Here is a 17,984-nt window from a genome sequence, read left to right on the forward strand (position 1 = left end):
CAAAGCTCTAGGCACCATTAATTGAAAATATTTTGAAGGTAAGTGGAATAGACTATCCATCTGTATTTTCACATGATGACTTGCAAATTGTTGATTGTCTTTAAAGTGTCCAGTAGAGTTGAAAAAGTGAACAGTCTATTCCATGTAATGAGAAATGCAGCGTGACAACTTTCCCATAGGAAGAAATAATCAAGAAAGGAAAATATTTTCTAACCTGTATTAGATAACTTCTGCAATCAGATAAAATCCTTCTTAAGGCATCACTCAGTGCTTTCCCTATGCACAAGGCTCTGCAGTCTTCTGATTCTCATGAGTGGTTAACTTGAGAGACAAACACTTCCAGAAAATGAATCAAAGAGGTGGGGGGCAAGAGTTGTAAGAATGAGAAAGAAAGAATAAGGACAAGTTCTAGAGGCCCCACAGGGGATACCTGGAAAACAGAGTGAAAATGACACCCTGGATTTGCAGCAGAAAGAGGGAGGAAGACTGGAAGGAAAGAGTAGAAAGAGCAAGAAGTAGTTTTCTCTGCTTTTTTCAGAAGGGGAAGAAGTTTCAACAGAAAAAGAAAAAAAATCACCATACATTTCACATGTTGAAAATAAGAACTCATTCAAGAAAAAGCAACTGCTACATGAGTAAGAAACGACTCAGCCACAAGCCGACACTGAGGCGGTGTCCTACTGAGGATAGAATAATAACACTAACATTTAGTGAATACTTGTTATGTGCCAGGCACAGTTCTAAACATTTTATATGCTAACCCATGTAATCCTCATAATAACTCTGAGGAACTCAAGCCAAAGAAAATCTGGGAACAGAGTATGGCGTGGAGGACAGAAAATCTCTCTTGGCTCCTGAGGATTATGACTGATCTGGTGTCAGACTCAGCATGGGCTCCATGAGCCTGGACATTGTGGAATTCTTGATCAGCTTCTACAGACTGCAAATCCAATGTTTTATGTTCAAAACAAAAGCAGAAAACTCCTTAATGAAGTATGTTAAGCAAAGAGCGCTGGAATTATCTAGTGTATTTTCCAGGAGATGACCAATGTCAAACATGATACCAGGGACAGTTCTGACAAAGGCTTATATTGATATTCAATAAACATTGACTGCTTCAGCCTTGTGTTCAGAGAAAAAGAAGGTGTTTCTTAGATAGACAGACAGAGCCACATTTCTGAGAAAGGTGTCTAATGATTGTTTTTTTTGGGCTTTTTTGGCTTACATTAATGTACATTGTAATCCTCAAAAGTTTGGGGATGGGCTTGGGGGAGGTATGAAGTATATTAATGTAAAGAAATGACAATAGAAAATACAACCAAAGAGATAGGTATCACAGTTGTTTTCATCATATCTTGGTGATCTTCTTCATTTACATAAACAAGAAATACACAAAGCAACTGGTTAAACTGCAATTTTTCTAGTTAAAAAGGAAAAAAAAAAAAAAAACCAGTCCAGACACTTCATAAAAGGTGCCTTTTCTTTTTATTTCAATTTTATGCTAAAATTTCTCCCTGCTCTCTCAGCAGTATTCTTTACCCCTTTAAAATTTCAAACTCCGTTCTGAAGCTGTTTTAAGATTATTTTCAAAGACTTCTGGTAAAGTATCAGAGGGGGTGCGTGTGTGTGTATCCATGTGCGTGTGTGTGCTCACACACACACAAGTGCATTCATGTGCGTTTTTAACAGTAAAAATAAGAAACTACCTTTCCATTTGGGTTAGAACTGAAATGAAATGAGGAATGGCTGCCACCAAGCAGAAAATGTGCTCACTTTATGTGTGCCAGTTAATTACGACACTTCAGAGGCGCTTCCGAAAGGATAAGGCAAGCTGCATAAATTTAGCTGTAATCCAGGCAGGCAAAACTAATTTGCAGGGGATGGCCTTATCTAGCCACTGCAGCTTTCTCAGAAAATTAACCTTGGATATTTGGGCCCAATTCAGAAAGTGTTTGATTTTTTTTTTCCTTTCCCTGCTCAGCATAAGAGAATTTTTGAATTCAATACAATACCTGACTTTTAAGAGGCACGATGAATGCTGTAGGCAGTTCATAGTTATTACTGACAAGCAAAAATATATATTTTATATATACATATAGATGATTGTCCTTCATGCCCATTATCCTGCCTTCTTACATGTGCATCAGAGGGCTTATCAGTGTAGGTATAGGGGGTTTCTTGGATTAAGAGAAGGATGCAACTCATTTTTAATGTACTTAGAAAAATTCATCAAAGTTCACCGCAGAATAAGTCATGCATACTGACTTGTTCATTCCAGTGGAAATGAAGAAATCCCCATTAAAAATAGAAGTTTAATGAAGTGTTGGAGCTGAGTTTTGTCTGTTACTACAATTATCACTGATTTGGACCCTTCCTTGATGCCCCCTATTAATTAATCTAACAGCACAGTTAAAAGTTTACCTTATTTTTTATCATGTAATCACTCATTCCATCAAATCTACTGAAGTCAGTAAGTTTTCTTGTGTTTTCTCATTTAATCTTTATAATATCCCTGTTTGTATTTCACTCATATCACCAGTGCAAGAGGCAAAGATTTCCCATGCCAGTGGTTCTGATACATTTTAAAATTTCTGAAATCAGTGGCCATAGATAAGCCTGGAAAGAGCTTTTATGATTCCTTGATAAATTTAAGACTTTTCCCCTCGAAATTTTGACTTTGATTTAATAATATCTTTAGGATACAAATATAGCTTATTCTGATATTTCTAAATTTTAAATAGCAAATTGAATTTTTATTGACCAGCTTTAATAATAAATGACTATCAATAGTGGTTGAGCTGAACTTTGAAGAAAAAGTTTTTTTAAACATCCCATCTACAATATAATTATTGCTTCACTCATTTTAAACCGTAGAGTTACTTATGCTAAGGTGGTATGAATTCAGTTGGCAATAATTGTTCCTGAGGATGTCACAATTAAGCAGAAGGGAGCATATTTATAACAGTAAAAGAGCCATTTTAAAACATAGATTGCACAGTGAATCATGAAATGTGAAGCAATGTCTCCCATTTGGATCTAAATTTTCCTCATACTTGTTCAATAGCCAGGTCTAAATGTTATGGCTATTTATAGTTATACTCCAGGGTGAAAGGGTGGGGGAATTAGATGTTATAAAGAATCATACATAATGCATAAAGACTTAAACTATGTTTTATGAGAACTGAAAAATTTAAGAAACTCTGGCTGAAATATGGAAATGTCACACCAAGCAGAACTTTTCCATACACAATAACGTTAGTAAAGATTCAACAGACTAGAGCATAGCAGACCTTCAAAGCATCCTGGTCTGATCTTCATTTCTGTTACATATATTTTAATGAAGAATTTAAATAAATGTACTGAGGCTAAGTTTGAAGGTCACTAGGAAAAATTCATTACTATAGATGTCAATGCAGTAAACATCTGCTGTCTGTGGAATCAGTTATAAAACAACTAAGCAGATGTTTGCTTATATACTTTTATCTACCATAAACCATTTGCAACTGAATGTTTCTTAAAGAACTTTATATATTACAACAGTTTTAGGCTTACAACAAAATTGAAAGGAGAGAGCAGAAATTCTCCAAATACTTCCTACTTTCCACCCAAACACAACTTCCGCCCATTATCAACATTACTCATCAGAATGGTACATTTTTCACCAAAGATGAACCTACACTGACACATCATAATTGTCCAGAGTCCATAATTTACATTAGGGTTAAAAATGGCTTTTAAAAGGTATTTTCTATAACCAATCTCTTTAAAGTTTGCTTATAAAGAGGTCCAATTCCACGGTAACAACCTAAAACAGAAAGAGGCTGTGTAACCAATCCCCACCTTGCTGCAGTCACCCACAACGTTATAGATCCTTTAAGGTTCCTGGTGGCTCAGATGGTAAAGAATCCTCCTCTAATGCAGGAGACCAGGGTTCTATCCCTGGATTGGGAAGATCCCTCTGGAGGAGGGCAAGGCAGCCCAGTCCAGTATTCTTGCCTGGAGAATCCCTATGGACAGAGGAGCCTGACGGGCTACAGTCCATGAGATCACCAAGAGTCGGACACGACTGAGCAACTAAGCACAGCTCAAGTTCAGGAGAGTCTACACACTCACTCTGATTCCACAGGGGTCTATCCAGTACAGCGCCTGTAATATAAACGACACAAAATAAATGCTAGCCAAATGAACGTGCGATTGAATAAGTGTCTGGATAAATGAATGAAAAAAAGGGTTAGATTGTTCAATTTACACAGAGAATTCTGTGCTTTATCATCTCAGGGTTTTAAGCAGCTCTGGGGTGTCCTTGCTTGTGTTTCAAGGTAAAGGACCTAAAACCATACCCACTAGCTGCCTCATTTATCTCCACCACCACCCCATTCCTCCCACCCCACAGACATACTGATCATTTAACTTCAGCAAGAGAAACTTTAGTTTTAAAAGTTGATAAAGTATGGTGATGCTTTGAGAGAACAGTTCAAGTAGCAGTTTGATTTACCAGAAAATATTCAAGAACATTTTTAGTGTACAAAAAAACAAAGTGCACTGTTTTCTATCTGTCCAGACATTCTAAAGGACACATTAATCATATCATATCACATTTGCTACACATAATGTGGACTTTGTTTCCATTTGTTTCCAATTGTTTCAATAAATAATTATATTTACTGTTTCACAGTTGAAAAAACAATTCTGTCCTTTAGCCTACATTTTCTCAATTATTGTAAAAGGATATCTCATTATTTATCAACATTTCCTAAGCTAAAATTAATCACAATGCTCTTCCTTAGACTGACATGGATTTTTCAGGAATTTACTAAACAAAATGATTTTTCTTTAACACAACATACTCCTTCTGTTATTCAGCCAGCATTTAAAGGTTGCCTACTGTGGGCTAGAGCCTTGCATGACCCTGGAAGTACAATAGCATTGACTCTCACAGAATGAGTGATACTCACTTACTTTTTGAATCCTGGAGAACTTTTATAAATACCACTTTGAAATCACATGCTTATGCTGTTCATAATAACTAAATTAGCCATAGTTTTTCAAATGTGATTTAAAATCTATGGTGTTCCCCAAATTTTCTTCTTGCTGCACTTATTAGGGACACAGCAGAAGTCAAATTTACTGCTGGGTGTGGCAAAAAAAACAAAACAGTACTTCAAGAGAAACACACTAAGAAAGGAAATGACACATCTTTTCAAAAGTGGGGTCCAAAATCCACAAATCTAAATATACATTTCCATATTTTGTAAAGAGTCATATATTATACTTTGCCTGATTTTTTATTTTATTTTTAAATTTACTTATTTTTAATTGGAGGAGAATTGCTTTACAATACTGTGTTGGTCTCTGCCATATATCAATATGAATCAGTCATAGATATACATATGTCTCTCTCTCTTGAACCTGCCTCCCACCTCCCACACCATCCCATCCCTCTAGGTTGTCACAGAGAACCTGACTTGAGCTCCCTGTGTCATAAAGCAAATTTCCACTGGCTATCTATTTTACATGGGGTAATGTGTATGTTTCCCTGCTACTCTTTCAACTTGTCCCATCCTCTCATTCCCCACTGTATGGTACATATATACGATGGAATATTACTCAGCCACAAAAGGAATATATTTGAGTTGGTCCTAATGAGGTGGATGAATCTAGAGCCTGTTAGAAAGTAATTCAGAAAGAGAAAAACAAGTATCATATGCTAACACACATACATGGAATCTAGAAAGACGGTCCTGAAGAACCTATTTGCAAGTCAGCAAAGGGGACACAGACACATTGTGCTTTTAATAAAAAACTTCTTCTTAACCCTGTGCTTTCTTTTAGGACAAAAAGATTGTTTTATTTCTTCTAGAATTTTAAGTATTTCCAGTCATTATATTGAGGAACATAGTTCCGACTGTGTCTGATTCTCTATAACACAGAGTAGTAGCCTCCAAATTTGGGTACACTTTTCTCTTGATGTGGGCAAGAGGATTACTTCATTGGGGTGCAGGGAAACCATTAGTATTTTAATGTATAAAAACATTTAAAGTTCTCTAATCAGAAATACAAATCAAAACCACAATGAGGTACCATTACACGCCAGTCAGGATGGCTGCTATCCAAAAGTCTACAAACAATAAATGCTGGAGAGGGTGTGGAGAAAAGGGAACCCTCTTACACTGTTGGTGGGAATGCAAACTAGTACAGCCACTATGGAGAACAGTGTGGAGATTTCTTAAAAAACTGGAAATAGAACTACCATATGACCCAGCAATACCACTTCTGGGCATACACACTGAGGAATCCAGATCTGAAAGAGACTCGTGCACCCCAATGTTCATCGCAGCACTGTTTATAATAGCCAGGACATGGAAGCAACCTAGATGCCCATCAGCAGATGAATGGATAAGGAAGCTGTGGTACATATACACCATGGAATATTACTCAGCCGTTAAAAAGAATTCATTTGAATCAGTTCTAATGAGATGGATGAAACTGGAGCCCATTATACAGAGTGAAGTAAGCCAGAAAGATAAAGAACATTACAGCATACTAACACATATATACAGAATTTAGAAAGATGGTAACGATGGTCCTATATGCAGGGCAGAAGAAGAGACGCAGAAGTACAGAACAGACTTTTGGACTCTGTGGGAGAAGGTGAGGGTGGGATGTTTCGAAAGAACAGCATGTATATTATCTGTGGTGAAACAGATCACCAGCCCAGGTGGGATGCATGAGTCAAGTGCTCCGGCCTGGTGGGCTGGGAAGACCCAGAGGAATCGGGTGGAGAGGGAGGTGGGATGCGGGACCGGGATGGGGAATACGTGTAACTCTATGACTGATTCATATCAATATATAACAAAACCCACTGAACAAGAGAAAAAAAAAGAAAAAAAATAAAGTTCTCTAATCATGACTGATTGACGCTGGCATCGTCCTCGGCTCCCAGATCATAAGGAAGAGGGCTGCCGTGTAGTGGGTGGGGTATCCTGAGGAAACCACAGAAATCCCACCATGTGGAGGCAGGAGTAGCAGCACGTGCTCTCCTGATTCCTTCCCAGCACACCATGAGATGAGTGCCGCTCACACCTGCCCGCCCGCGACATTAATGTGCTGCTTCTGTGTGTGCTGTGCCTAGTCGCTCAGTTGTGTCTGACTCTTTGCCACTCCATGGAGTGTCACCCACAAGGCCCCTTTGTCCACGGGGATTCTCAAGGCAAGAATACTGGAGTGGGTTTCCATGCCCTCCTCCAGGAGATCTTCCCAATCAAGGGATTGAACCCAGGTCTCCTGCATTGCAGGCGGATTCTTTACCAACTGAGCCGTCAGGGAAGCCCACTGGTTTTGTAGCATAAAGGAATCAGCAATCACAAAACGGACACACAGTCTTAAAGGATTCATACAGTCAACCTGGGATTGGAATAATGATCTAAAGTGAACAGTTACAACGGGGCTAGCATCCCCACTCCTTGTACAAGCTCTCCAACGATCACATTAAAAGTCTAAAGCAATGACACTCTCATCTGCCAAAATGTCAGCCTATAAAATCTAAACTAATAAGACCACTTGAGTGATGGTTTTAAATCCACTGAAATGAGCTATGTTCAGTTCCGTTCAGGTCAGTAGCTCAGTCATGTCCAACTCTTTGTGACCCATGGACTGCAGCATGCCAGGCCTCCCTGTCCATCATCAACTCTCGGAGCTTGCTCAAACTCATGTCCATTGAGTCAGTGATGCCATCCAACCATCTCATCCTCTGTCATCCCCTTCTTCTTCTGCCTTCAGTCCTGTCCATCATCAGGGTATTTTCCAGTGAGTCTGCTCTTCACATCAGCTAGCCATTGTATTGGAATTTCAGCTTCAGCATCACTCCTTCCAATGAATATTCAGGACTGATTTCCTTTAGAATTGACTGGTTGGGTCTCCTGGCAGTCCAAGGGACTCTCCAGAGTCTTCTGCAGCACCACAGTTCAAAAGAATCAATTCTTTGGCACTCAGGTTTCTTTATGGCCAAACTCTCACATTCATACATGACTACTGGAAAAACCATAGCTTTGACTAAATGGATCTTTGTCAGCAAAGTAATGGCTCTGCTTTTTAATACATTGTCTAGGTTTGTCATAGCTTTTCTTCCAAGGAGTAAGCATCTTTTAATTTCATGGCTGCAATCACCATCTGCAGTGATTTTGGAGACCCCAAAAATGAAGTCTCTCACTGTTTCCATTGTTTTCCCCGTCTACATGCCATGAAGTGATGGGACCAGATGCCATGATCTTAAGATTTCTGAATGCTGAGTTTTAAGCCAGCTTTTTCACTCTCCTCTTTCACTTTCATCAAGAGGCTCTTTAGTTCTTCTTAGCTTTTTGCCATAAGGGTGGTGTTATCTGCATATCTGAGGTTATTGATATTTTTCCTGGCAATCTTGATTTCAGCTTGTGCTTTATCCAGCCCAGCGTTTCTCATGATGTACTCTGCATATAAGTTAAACAAGCAGGGTGACAATATACAGCCTTGACATACTCCTTTCCCAATTTGGAACCAGTCTGTTGTTCCATGTCCAGTTCTAACTGGACAGCATACAGATCTCTCAGGAGGCAGGTCAGGTGGTCTGGTATTCCCATCTCTTTCAGAATTTTCCACAGCTTGTTGTGATCCACACAGTCAAAGGCTTTGGCATAGTCAATAAAGCAGAATAGATGTTTTTCTTTGGAACTCTTATGCTTTTTCTATGATCCAATGGATGTTGGCAATTTGGTCTCTGGTTCCTCTGCCTTTTCTAAATTCAGCTTGAACATCTGGAAGTTCATGGTTCACGTACTGTTGAAGCCTGGCTTGGAGAATTTTGAGCATTACTTTGCTAGCATGTGAGATGAGTGAAATTGTGTGGTAGTTTGAACATTCTTTGTCTTTGCCTTTCTTTGGGATTGGAACTATGTTAAAGAAAACAAAATAATCTCTAAAAGATTGTATAGTCCAATTTTATCATCCTCTTACTTTCCATTTTTATGTATGCTATACATACATATTAGTTCAATTATATGATTTATACATAAATAAATGAATAGCAGGAGAAACCACAGAATATTTAAATAATAAGGTTGCACTATATAAGAAGTTTGGAATCCACCAACCCAGGGAAATGTATTCTACTACTACCAGGGGTCTAGGTAGAGGTCACAAATGTCTCTTCCTATCTTTGTAGGAATCTTGGAATTCTTATTTCTACAAACAGAGAATTATGACTGAAAAAGAGACAGCATTTTACAAAGAGATATCCCTAATTCTATTCTATCCGATAGCATCCCTCTCATTTGAGCTTCTTACAACAATAAAATGAGTTCATGGAAAATGGTCTTTTATCATTCTCCTTCAAAATACCAGAAAACAGATTCAAAACTGATAACTATTAATCCCTTTTATTTATGGATTAATCCCTTATATCTGATGAATAAAAAATTTGGTCAGCAGGTAGAGATTTATTTAACTTTTCTGAAGCTTTATATAGATAAAGCTTCAATGTCCAAGCTGAGTAGTTTCAGGTTTCATTATTTAAAATAATAATGTACATAAATAAGTTAATTAATTTAAAAAAAGAAAAAAGAAAAAATTAATTTAAAAAACCAAAAACAAATAAAATAATAATGTAGTTTCTCTTGGGTTCAGGGTTTGGGGATCTGTGCCATTATGAGTGGGCATGTTAGAAAGATGATCAGGATGAGCCTTGGTGGTCTAATCATACTTCCTCTAGTCCAGTCAAACCACATGTCTATTGATATCAGCAGTCCTTAGAAGAACAAGAACTGGAATCAGACTCTAATTGGAATTTAAATTAACTTTCTTTAAGTCTAAAAGTTCCCATGGGCATATTTTTAATTCAGTCTTATTGTTCATTAGCCAGGCTCTGCCCTGAATTTGTAATTCGGGTCTTTGTTCTAATTTCCAGGTCACAAGTCCACACATTTTACTATCTTCTAGATTTATGTATTCTATGCTCATGGAGTATGGAGGAGACAGAGTTGTAATTAAACAGTAAAGAAACACTGTAGTGAGTGACAATGAAAGAGTGAACATGACTTCCTTGGTGGCGCAGTGGATGAGAACCCACCTGCCAATGCAGGGGACACAGAGTTCTGTTTCTGGTCCAGGAAGATTCCACATGTTGTGGTGCAACTAACGCCTGTGAGCCACAACTGCTGAGCCTGCACTCTAGAGATCAGAGCCGCAACTACTGAAGCCTGGGCACCCTAGGATCTGTGCTGAGCCGCAAAAGTCCCTGAGGAGCCCGCACACCATAGCAAACCGCAGCCACCACTCTGCACAACCAGAGAAAGGCCAAGTGCAGCAGTGAAGATCCAGCACAACCAAAAGTAAATAAATTATATTAAAATTTTTAAAAAAAGAATGAACACAGAATGAAGAAAGAAAAAAATAAGAGCAGAAAAGTAGTATGACTAAATTGGCCTAGACTGCTCAGGAAAGCTGAGGGCCTTGCCATCTCTTAGGTAATTCACAAGACTGCGTGCATGCTACGTCACTTGAGTCGTGTCCAAAGATGACTCAGCTGGAGGTTGGTTGGTTGGTTTAGCCGCTAAGTCATATCTGACACTTGCGACCCCATGGACTGTAGCCTTCCAGGCTCCTCTGCCCATGGGAATCTTCAGGCATGAATACTGGAGTGGGTTGCCGTTTCCTTCTCCAGGGGATTTTCCCAACCAGGGACCTGAACCCAGATTTCCTGCATTGCAAGCAGATTCCTGACTGACTGAGCTATGAGGGAAGCCATGGAGAAGGGTGGACAACTGTCTAGGGGAAGTGTATCACATATGCAAAAGAATAGAGTCATGTTTCCTCAATGGCTCAGATAGTAAGGAATCTGCCTGCAATGCAGGAGACCTGGATTCAGTCCCTGAGTCAGGAAGATACCCTGAAGAAGGGAATGGCTAACCGCTGCAATATTCTTGCCTGGAGAACTCCATGGACAGAGGAGCCCAGTGGGTTATAGTCCATGGGGTCACAAAGAGTTGGACATGACTGACTAACCTTCCTTATGTGTGTTCACAAGAGTACTAAAAACATCAGGTTTAGTGTGGCTGGAAATTTTGCACCGGCAAAGTTAGAGCAAGGAAATAGAGAGAAGGCAGAAATTCAGTAGCAGAAGATAAGGTCAGTAACATAAATCAAGATCATATTTTAAGGGGCTTTTATCTTTTGGGAGGATTTATATTTTGTCCCAGGGCACTAGAGAACCATGAGTTTTTCATTACAGAAGTTAATATTTTTTCTTAGAAATAGCTCTTCCCAGTATCTACATCTCATCTGTAGAACAGTCACAACTGGGCCAGTACCCAATATTTACTGTAAGTTTTGAGAGGTGTTTTTGACCCAATATTTACTATGACTTTCGACAGGTGTTTCTGAATCTTTGACATTTTAAATGACTGGCCCCACCACCTGTTACACAAGAACATGCTCTGGCTATCAGCTCTTATCTTCCCACAATATCTATATCTTTTTCTCATCACTACAGAATATAAATATACTGGATAAGCTCTCAATGAACTAAGTAAGGAAATCTTTGAGAATTACATTTTTGAGATTCAAAAATTTACACTTTAAAATTTCAAAGAATTTAAACATTGTGGAATTGTCTCCAAAGAGAAGTGAAACAAAATACAAGCCTTGCTGATCATAGTCATTTAAAAAGCAAGTTAAATATAATGTCTAATCATTTTTTATTCCTTCTATAAGATTATAATCAATTCCCTTCTCTACTTTTTGGAGGTAAATGCATGTACATTTACAGGAAAGGAATGGATTTACTCAACTGCCATCCAACAACTGTTTTGGCAGGATAGATGTTAATAACTTGTTTATCTTTATGTTTAGCATATAGAACTTTGGGCTGCAGGAGATCATTGAGGATGGAATCATTACAGCAGAAATAACTGAATTACTCCTGAACTGTTAATGGTCTTGGCTGGTTTCTTTCTCAAGCATTCCCCTCCTAATCCTCCACTCCTGTCACCACTGATGGACCAATGATCAGTTATAACTGGGTTGGATTAAGAGAAACATCAACTTATAGGAGAAATATCAACTTATAAATGAAACATCAACTTCACACCTCTTTTTCTTTCCTTCATTTCAATCTTTGTAGTTTAGTCACAGAAATTATCAAAAATATCCTCTACAATTGCTTTTAAAGAAGCAAAAATGCAAGCAGTGATAACCAAAAAGGCTCTTCAACTTAACTACGTATTAACAAATCCTCCACACTTGTGTAAAAGTATTAATCTCAAAAACATTACTTTCACAAAATAATGGTAGTGCTTTTTACTCTTATGAGCAAGACTTTGCAGAGATTGTTTTCTAGAATTTAGCTACACTGGTACTTAGTAAAGGAGTTACTTACTAAGAAGTTACTTACTAAGTTACTTACTAAGAAGACATCAAAACACCAAGTGATTACTTTTTAATTTAGTCCAAGGTTGAATTCTATAGTTTAAAATCAGTGATCCATTGTGAAATTCAATTTCTCAATTGCTTAATTTATGCATACAATTTAATGATATTTCATACAATATACATATTCAAAATGCAGTATGTTTCCACATAACAATATGGGACAGAATTCCAAATACACCTGAGATTTTACAATTTTTCCAAAGACAGTAAGCAAACATTCAAAAACTAATTTTGTTCTACTGTTATGGATTTTGTACCATTAAAATCACCAAAAAAAATGCCATTTACTTGTGAAATATAGAAATTAATGGATTATAAAGCTTTTCCCCCTTACTGTTTTTCCCCTATACGTGCTATTTCACTACTTATTAAGAATACTAGGCTAAACTAGTTTAGATTCCTTAAAATGCACAAAAAATGTTCACTTGTCTTTCTCAATGTCCAAGTAAGTTGATCATCTCATTTGTTCATTTTTGTGGGGTGTTTTGGGGTCACAGATTAGTGAATAATTCCTTATTTTAAAAGTCAAGAGAAAAGCTCTACAAAAGGAATCTGAGTTATAGCTCTGAGAGGACAACAGAATAAAAGTCAGAAGTGTAGAAGTAGAGATGAAACGTAAAACATTTCACAAGTATTTATCCAAGCGTTGGTCCTAAGAGATGAGAGTATCATTTCTATAAGAATAACCACTATAAGACCTAAGCAAAAACATTAATCAACATGGTCTTCTTCGGGTCGCCAGTGGGGCCCGGAGCCGGCGCGGAGCCCCTGACAGTGCAGACTCCCAGCGGCAGCAGAATGAGCGCCGAGGCAAGTGCCCGGCCTCTGCGAGTGGGCTCCCGCGCGGAGGTGATTGGAAAAGGCCACCGTGGCCCCGTGGCCTGTGTTGGGGCCACCCTCTTTGCTACTGGAAAATAGGTGGGTGTGATCCTGGATGAAGCAAAAGGCAAGAATGCCGGAACTGTCCAAGGAAGGAAGTACTTCACTTGCGATGAAGGACACGGCATCTTTGTGCGCCAGTCCCAGATACAGGTATTTGAAGATGGAGCGGATACTACTTCACCAGAGACACCTGATTCTTCTGCCTCAAAGGTCCTCAGAAGAGAGGGAACTGACTCAAACCCAAAGACCAGCAAACTGCCCACCCGCCCAGCCAGCACGGGGGTGGCCGGGGCCAGGGGCTCCCGGGGCCCCTCTGGCTCAGCGTCGGCAGGTGAGCGGAGCAGCAGTGAGCCCAGCACCCCAGCTCAGACTCCGCTGGCAGCGCCCATCGTCCCCACGCCGGCCCTCACCTCCCCTGGAGCAGCACTCCCACTTCCTTCCCCCTCTAAGAGCAGGGGCTGAGGGCCCAGGTGCGGGACCTGGAGGAGAAACTGGAGACCCTGCGGCTGAAACATGCAGAAGACAAGGCAAAACTGAAACAGCTGGGGAAGCACAAGATCCAGCTGGAGCAGGTGCAGGAATGGAAAAGCAAAATGCAGGAGCAGCAGTCAGACCTGCAGCGGCGCCTCAAGGAGGCTCGCGAGGAAGCCAAGGAGGCCCTAGAGGCAAAGGAGCGCTACATGGAGGCAATGGCTGACACTGCTGACGCCATCGAGGTGGCCGCTCTGGACAAGGAGATGGCCGAAGAGCGGGCCAAGTCCCTACAGCAGGAGGCCGAGGTGCCGAGGGAACGTGTGCAAGAGCTCACTACTGACTTGGAAAGCCGAGATTGAAGAGAAGGGCTCAGATGGTGCCGCATCCAGTTATCAGCTCAAGCAGCTTGAGGAGCAGAATGCCCGCTTAAAGGATGCCCTGGTGAAAATGCGGGATCTTTCTTCCTCAGAGAAGCAGGAGCACGTGAAACTCCAGAAGCTCATGGAAAAGAAGAACCAAGAGCTGGAAGTTGTGAGGCAACAGCGGGAGCGTCTGCAGGAGGAGCTGAGCCAGGCAGAGCGCACCACTGATGAGCTCAAGGAGCAGGTCGATGCTGCTCTGGGGGTGGAGGAGACGGTGGAGACGCTGACAGACCGGAACCTGGATCTGGAAGACAAAGTGCGCAAATCGAAGGAAACGGTGGGGGACTTGGAAGCAATAAATGAAATGAACGACGAACTGCAGGAGAATGCATGTGAGACAGAACTGGAGCTGCGGGAGCAGCTAGATACTGCAGGTGCAGAGGTCCGGGATGCCCAGAAGCTGCGGAAGCAGCACAGGAGACCATTGCTGACTATCAGCAAACCATCAAGAAGTACCGCTAGCTGACCACCCACCTGCAGGATGTGAATCAGGCTCTGACAAACCAGCAGGAAGCATCTGTAGAAAGGCAGCAGCAGCCACCTCCCTAGACTTTTGACTTCAAGATCAAGTTTGCCGAGACTAAGGCTCATGCTAAGGCAATTGAAATGGAATTGAGGCAGATGGAGGTGGCCCGGGCCAACTGGCACATGTCCCTGTTGACAGCCTTCATGCCCGACAGTTTCCTTCAGCCAGGTGGGGACCATGACTGCGTTCTGGTGCTGCTGCTCATGCCTCGTCTCATTTGCAAGGCAGAGCTCATCCGGAAGCAGGCCCAGGAAAAGTTTGAACTAAGTGAGAGCTGTTCAGAGTGGCCAGGACTTCGAGGAGCTGCAGGGGAGCAGCTCAGCTTTGCTGCTGGGCTGGTGTATTCACCAAGTCTGCTGCAGGTGATGTCTGCTTCATCGTTACGAGCACGCCCTCTCTCAGTGCAGTGTGGACGTGTATAAGAAGGTGGGCAGCCTCTACCCTGAGATGAGTGCCCACGAACGCTCTGTGGACTTCCTCATCGAGCTGCTGCCCAAGGATCAGCTGGATGAGACTGTCAACGTAGAGCCTCTCCCCAAGGCCATCAAGTACTACCAGCCTCTATACAGCATCCACCTTGCTGAACAACCTGAGGACAGTACCATGCAGCTGGCTGACCACATTAAGTTTACCGAGAGTGCCCTGGACTGCATGAGTGCGGAGGTGGGACGGCTACGGGCCTTCTTGCAGGGTGGGCAGGAGGCTTCAGATATTGCCCTACTGCTCCGGGACTTGGAAACTTTGTGCAGTGATACCCACCAGTTCTGCAAGAAGATCCAGTGGCGGATGCCAGGGACGGATGCGCCTGGGATCCCAGCTGCACTGGCCTTTGGACCACAGGTATCGGACACACTCGTTGACGGCAGAAAACACTGGATGTGGGCAGTGGCGGTGCTACAGGAGGTGGCAGCAACTGCTGCCCAGATCATTGCCCCACTGGCAGAGAACGAGGGGTTGCCTGTGGCTGCCTTGGAGGAGCTGGCTTTCAAAGCAAGCGAGCAGATCTACGGGACCCCCTCCGGCAACCCGGATGAGTGTCTGCGCCAGTCGTGCAGCCCCCTCATCAGCACTATGAACAGGTGGGCCACAGCCATGCAGGAGGGAGGGTACGCTGCCGAGCAGCCCCCTAGAAAGCCTTCCCGAGTTGAGCTGTGGGCTGCGGCTCTTCATGCAGAGATCACGGATGCTGAAGGCCTGGGTTTGAAGCTTGACGATCGAGAGACAGTTATTAAAGAGCTGAAGAAGTCAGTGAAAATCAAAGGGGAAGAGCTCAGTGAGGCCAATGTGCTGCTGAGACTCCTGGAGAAGAAGCTGGACAGTGCTGCCAAGGATGCAGATGAGCGCATTGAGAAAGTCCAAACTCAACTGGAGGAGACCCAGACGCTGCTGCGGAAGGAGAAAGAATTTGAGGAGACCATGGATGCACTTCAGGCCGACATCAACCAGCTGGAGGCAGAGAAGGTTGAGTTAAAGCAGCGATTGAACAGCCAGTCCAAGCGCACGATTGAGTGGCGCCAGGGGCCCGCTCCCTCGGGTATTGCCACACTGGTCTGTGGCATTGCTGGGGGAGGTGCCCCTGGGCAGGCTCCGGGGTCTGTGCCTGGCCCAGGGCTGGTGAGGGACTCACCCCTGCTGCTTCAGCAGATCTTGGCCATGAGGCTGCACATCTCCCAGCTCCAGCATGAGAACAGAATCCTCAAGGGAGCCAAGATGAAGGCATCCTTAGCAACCCTGCCCCCTCTGCACGTGGCCAAACTCTCTCTCCCGCCCCACGAGGGCCCTGGCAGTGAGCTTGCCATGGAGCGCTGTATCGTAAGACCAACCAGCTGCTGGAGACGTTGAATCAGTTGAGCGCACGCACCCATGTGGTGGACATCACTTGCTCCCACCTTGCTGCCAAGAGCCCCTCGGCCCAGCTCCTGGCGCAGGTGACTCAGCTCAAGTCCCTAAGCGACAGCATTGAGAAGCTCAAGGATGAGGTTCTTAAGGAGACTGTATCTCAGCGCCCTGGAGCCACGGTCCCCACTGACTTTGCCACCTTCCCTCCATCAGCCTTCCTCAGGGCCAAGGAAGAGCGGCGGGATGACGCTGTGTACATGGGCAGAGTGACCTTCTCGTGCGCGGCTGGCCTTGGGCGGCGACACTGGCTGGTGCTCACCCAGGAGCGGCTGCGCCAGCTTCTCCTAAATGCTCCTTCCCTCACCGCCGGCAGCTGCCCGCAGCCCTCCTGGAGCCGCTCCTCCTGCTGCGTGGCCACCAGGCGGACCCGGGGAGAACCACGTGTGTCAGCTCTTCCTGCCCCACTCGGCGTCAAGGCCCCCCTCGGTGCCCTGCCCCTGCCCTTGACCCGGGTCCCCCTGGCTCCCGCCCCTGGCCTCTGCCAGAGTTCGCTGTTCAGTGGCTCCCTTCTTCCTGAGGAGCTTCAGGGGCTCTAGGGGGTAGGTAGGTTGAGACCCCGCAACCACAGGTTGAATGAGGTCTCTCCGACTGAGGACTTCACTCCTTGATTAAAGCAGCTTCTGCTTCAAAAAAAAAAAAAATGGTCTTCTTCAAAGACCTAAAATGTACAACTCTTAGGCTAGACTTTTATTTAAAAAAATAATACTTGCTAGAAATACTAGTTACAACCGAAAGGGACAGCTCTATTACATTAAAAATGAACACCACAAAATCATACAAAATAATTTGTGCTGTCAGAGATCCAGATCAAGACGGTGAAGTAGGCACATCCTGAGCTCACTTCCTCCCACAGATACACCAAAACTTCAACAGCTCTGAAAGCAACCTGAACACTAGCAGAACAGATTCTGTGTAACTAAAGGTATAAAGAAATGACCACGTCAAGGCAGGTAGGTGCAGCAGAGACACAGTCTAGTCAGGACCCACATATGCTATCAAACGCAAATCTGTGTGCCTGATGTACAATGAGGCCAAACAATACCAAGACGCGGGTGTTTGGAGCAGAGAAAGGTCTATTGCAGGGTCATGCAAAACCCTGCAGGCTCATGCCTTAAAAATCTCTAATTCCCTAAAAGTTTTCAATAAAGCCCCTTTATAGGAAAGGTGGGGGAGGGGGGCTGTTAGTTGTAAACTTCTTGGCGTCAGAAGCTTTATTCTTGAGGTCAGGTGAAGGTCAAGTCACGATGTTCCTCTAAACCTCTATCATTCTCCATTCTGACAAGAAAGGGCAAGGGCCAATGCTCAACTTTCACCTTCCAAGG

At 42.8% G+C, this 17,984-nt stretch overlaps 1 pseudogene; it reads left to right on the forward strand.

Moving 5' to 3' along the window:
- Window positions 1–13,208: 13,208 nt before the first annotated feature.
- Window positions 13,209–17,198, forward strand: LOC136170289 (dynactin subunit 1-like; annotated as a pseudogene).
- The last annotated feature ends 786 nt before the right edge of the window (window positions 17,199–17,984 follow it).

This window comes from Muntiacus reevesi, chromosome 6 (assembly GCF_963930625.1).
Source record: "Muntiacus reevesi chromosome 6, mMunRee1.1, whole genome shotgun sequence".
NCBI classification, from domain to species: Eukaryota; Metazoa; Chordata; class Mammalia; order Artiodactyla; family Cervidae; genus Muntiacus; species Muntiacus reevesi.